Genomic DNA, 4,511 nt, shown 5'->3' with positions numbered 1-4,511 from the left:
TTTTGATTTAAAGTTTTGATTTATTTATTTTTGTTTTAATTTAAGCTTGACCAAAAGTTGACTTTTAAAAAGAATGGGAATTCTATTTTGACTTCGGGTCCGTTAGATAGGTTTCGAACCCTCGATTTCATAGACACGCGGCACGCGCCAATCCGAGTTACGGTTTGAAAGTTATGGGCGTTTGAAGTGAGGGGCACTTTCGTAAAATGGACAAATTGGATTTAACAATCAGATTTTTCTAGAAGTTTCTCTCTCTAGAACATTCTCTCCCTTTATTTATTCTCTCTCCGCACATTCTCTCGGGCTGGCGCCTTCCTCCCCTGCGCGCACCAACCAATCACCACCACTGGCCTTCGCCGGCCATTTCCTCCGACCCGGACCTCCGGCAAGCATCTCCCCCCGTCGCTGACCACCTTCCCAGGCCTCTCTCTCTCTCTCTCTCTTTCTCCCGCAGACTCCCTCTCTTTCCTCTCGTCTGCGCGCGCAGCCTCACCACTGGAGGCAGTGGTCTGACCACTTTTCCGGCGGCGCAAGGCCACCAGCGTGACCCCCAGGAGCCGGCCTCCTCCCCTCGGCTTTCCCTTCGCCGGCCGGTGTCCCCTGTGTGCAGAAACAACTCAGAAAAACCAAGCCAGCCGCCGATTTCATTTCTCGATTCCGGCCACCTTCGAGCTCCAATCAAGAAATTGGTTAGTGGGTTTTCTTCTTTTCTTCATGGGCATCCAAATCCATATGGTTTTGATTGTCAATTTTGAGGATTTTTGTGAATTGAAATTTGGGGTTTTTAGCCAGTTCGGGATTCCATGATTTTTTCTGATTAGAGGGTAGTTTTTGGTTAATTGTTGGACAATTTCTATTCCTATGGACCACTAGGGGCAGATTATAATCGGTAATTTAATTAATTTTCGAGAATTTTTGATTTTTGGGTTTTGAACTACCACTTTAGGCGATGACGGTGGTGGTTCCGACCACCCAGCCATCACCTTGTTTAGTTAATATAAATTTTGGGCTTGTTGGAGTGGATTTTGTTGTTGGTTAGATGGAAATCGCTTAGAGTTGATGAAACCTCAATTTGGACCGAGTTTTGGGAACTTTACGATACCGAATGACTTTCGAACGAACCCCGACTGAGTTATAGCGTGTATAAGGTTTGAATGAGTGATTAGAGTGGATTAAAAGGTTTGGGTGTTGTTGGAGTTAGAGCCGGGAAGGAGCTAGGAGGCTTCCAAGTGATTGGGCCTTAAGTGGAATTTTAAAACTAACCATGAGAAAATAAAAATAAAAATAAATAGAATTAAGCGGAACGTTTAGGTTCACAGACGCATCTTATATTTTCATTGAGCCGAGCCTAATTTCATAGTTATTTGCGTATATTTTAGGCAATATCAACGAGGCTCAAAACAATTCGACGGAGGATCGGCGTTGATTTCGCACTGTGAGTGGACCTCTTGCTTTTGTAAATGATTTATAAATTTCATGGTTATTATTCTATTTGTTATCCTGAGTTTAGTTATTTCATGGTGGGTTGGACTTGGTTTTCAAAAGGAATTTAATAAATTTCATAATTTAAATCTGAAATTCAAGAGGCATGTATACTGATAAATAAATTTAGTGTATGAACTAGTTTGGATAATGCTGTGATTGAGGTTGTGCGAGAATACCGGCCTGCCCGTGCATTGATTCGCTCTGTACGGGAAGTGGCGAGCCTAGATTCCTGCCTGCTCGTGTATGGATTCGCTCTGCACGAGAAGTGGCGAGCATTCCTGCCTGCTCGTGTATGGATTCGCTCTGCACGAGAAGTGGCGAGCATTCCTGCCTGCTCGTGCATCGATTCGCTCTGCACGAGAAGTGGCGAGCATCCCGGCCTGCCCGTGCATTGATTCGCTCTGCACGGGAAGTGGCGAGCATACTTATATAATGTGGCGAGCTTAATTACCCAAGAATATGACTAGAAGCTTTTCGGATACTTATATAATGTGACGTTTTATTTCGTAGCCTAGAGATGGATAGTTTACATGAATGACAAATGGAGGATTTGAGTTAAATATGTTTATAAAGGGTTTTTCTGAAAAGATATTTAATTTTTGATTTCACTTCCATTTAACCGTCCACTCACTGAGCCTATCTCATCGTTTTCTTGTTTTGTCTTAAATTTCCCAGGTACGAGCGGTCGAGCCAAGAAGAACGTCGAGGCACTCTGAAAGCGTGTGAAGACCTTGTAGGCCTTTAGAGTTTCCTTTTAATGCTATTTGTATAAAGATAAAATCTAGAATGGCTCTGATAACCTATGAAAATTAGTTGTATTTATCTTTGGACGGGTCTGAGACCCTTATATGCTTGTGGTAGAGGTGGCTGAAAGACTTAGAAGTGCTTTTGACAGGTTTTGAAATTTTGGGTTAGTTCATTTTCAGGGGAGGTTCTGCCGAATTTTCGGTAGGATTTTCCTTGATTTTGGATTCCCGCAGGACCTCTCCGGGTTTCAGGGTGAAATCCGGGGGCGGTCCTGTCATTATTTGCTTGTGGTAGAGGTGGCTGAAAGACTTAGAAGTGCTTTTTAACAGGTTTAGAAGTTTCTGGGTTAGTCCATTTTCAGGGGAGGTTCTGCCGAATTTTCGGTAGGATTTTCATTGAATTTGGATTCCCGCAGGACCTCTCCGGGTTTCAGGGTGGAATCTGGGGGCGGTCCTGTCATAGATTGCAATTCTGTTTTTGGTAGATTTCTTTGTTTTTTATTGTAGTTGCGATTCTTTATTATTTATATTTCTTTTTGTTGTGATTTTCAAATAAAAAATGAGTTCTAGGGCACATTGAATTGCATTTTTATCTTTCTTAACCTCTCTTAGTGATTTGGTGATCTGTTTTGCTGTGGAGATCGAGTTATAGTATTGAAATCATTGATTCTTTTGACATTAGGTATTGTATTGTACAAAATCACTTATTCTTTCTATTTTCTTTTAGTTTTTATTGAGATTTTGATTTCCAATTGCTAATTAGATGCAATTTCTTTATTATTTTAATATCTTTGTACTTTTCAATTACGTTTTTTTTCCTCTATTTATTTGTTTTCTTTTTTCTTTTTAGAGTAGTGGATGGTATGAAATTTGCCCGCTGTATTTATGGGACAGATTCAAGTTGGTTTTATTAGAAAGTACTACATATTCTGCTCTGTGCAATGAGGTTTGTTCTAGGTTTATAACACTAAAACCTAGTAGTTTTGTGTTGAAGTATTGTTTTTCCGGTGAGAAGCATGTAAATTTGGAAAAGGATGTTGATGTTCAGATTATGCTAATGCTTTTTGGAGTTTTGAAGGCTGACATTGTAGAGATCGATTTATATATTTGTTAGTGATTAAATGATTGATCTTGCTGCTAATAATAAAGGATTTGCATCAACATCTGTATCTGTGTGTGTATCTGCAAGTCACATGAGTATGGTTATTGATGAGAATGAGTATTTAGGGAAGTTTGGGTCGAGAGAAGCGCAGAGGTATAAGTCCACAGAATGGGAGGGCTATATCTATTTGTGAGGTTGGCCAAAAGTTTGAAGGTGGTGCTCGGGAATTTCGAGAGAAGTTGGTGAAGTATGCAGTTGAGTTGGTTTTAGGTTCGTGTATGTTAGAAATGATAAGAAACGTGTAACTGCAGAGTGTTTCAAGAAATCATCATATGGGTGTGAGTGGCGCATGCATGCATCTGCATGTCGTGTCAATCGTTTTTTTTATATACGGAAATTGAACAATGAGCATACATGTCCTGGTTTGGTTCGAGAATAGAGAAATAAGTTGCTGAGAGGTCGAATTGTCTCTACATTATTGAAAGATAAGGTTCGTGCAATCCATTAATTAAACCAATTAATATTATGAAAGATTTTAAGGCAAATTATGGCTTAGATATTGCATATTCTGCTTGGCATGAAAAGGATTTTGCGCAGCGTGATAACCTTGGTGATGAGGTTGCATCGTATGATAACTTGAGTTGGTATATTGGTGCTTTGAAGTCGGCAAATAAGGAGTCTTTTATAAAGCTGTAATGTGATGATGAGAGTCATCGTTTTTAGCGTTTGTTCATCTGCTTCAAAGCTTGTATAGATGGTTTTCGATTTCTTCATCCTATGTTGTTTTTTGATTCGACTTTTATAAAGAACAAGTACAAGGGGACGTTGCTTATTGCATGTGCAAAGACTGAAAATAATGGTATGTTGATTAAAGTTTTTGAGTTTTCTGTTTGTAAGTTACATTTAGTGTAAAATTTAGTTGGTTAGCATTGTCTTGGATTCATTGCAGGATCTTTAAATGAAGGTGAAAGTTCAGATGGAACATTAACTACATATGTCTGGAAAATTTTAGAATGTTTAAATGAAGGCAGAACTGAAAATAGAACATTAAGTGCATCTGCATCTACATTTTGGAATATTTGTATACTTTTGGAATACTTGTACGTTTTTAAGTTACTTTTTATGTAAATTTTTAGTGGGTTGGCATTGTGCTAGATTCTTTTTTATGTTAAATCAAG

The 4,511-nt window shown here is 39.2% G+C and overlaps 1 long non-coding RNA gene across 1 annotated transcript; it reads left to right on the top strand.

Annotated features, from left to right (window-relative positions):
• Nucleotides 1-440: 440 nt before the first annotated feature.
• LOC147299552 (uncharacterized) lies at nucleotides 441-2,293 on the top strand. Its single transcript, XR_015120094.1, has 3 exons — nucleotides 441-689; nucleotides 1,380-1,435; nucleotides 2,161-2,293. It is a non-coding gene; the product is annotated as an uncharacterized LOC147299552 (long non-coding RNA).
• Nucleotides 2,294-4,511: the final 2,218 nt, after the last annotated feature.

This window comes from Dryas octopetala, chromosome 1, assembly GCF_963921425.1.
Source record: "Dryas octopetala chromosome 1, drDryOcto1.1, whole genome shotgun sequence".
Taxonomy (NCBI): domain Eukaryota; kingdom Viridiplantae; phylum Streptophyta; class Magnoliopsida; order Rosales; family Rosaceae; genus Dryas; species Dryas octopetala.
The sequence above is the reverse complement of the archived record's forward strand: the minus strand, read 5'-3'. Positions and strand labels throughout refer to the sequence as shown.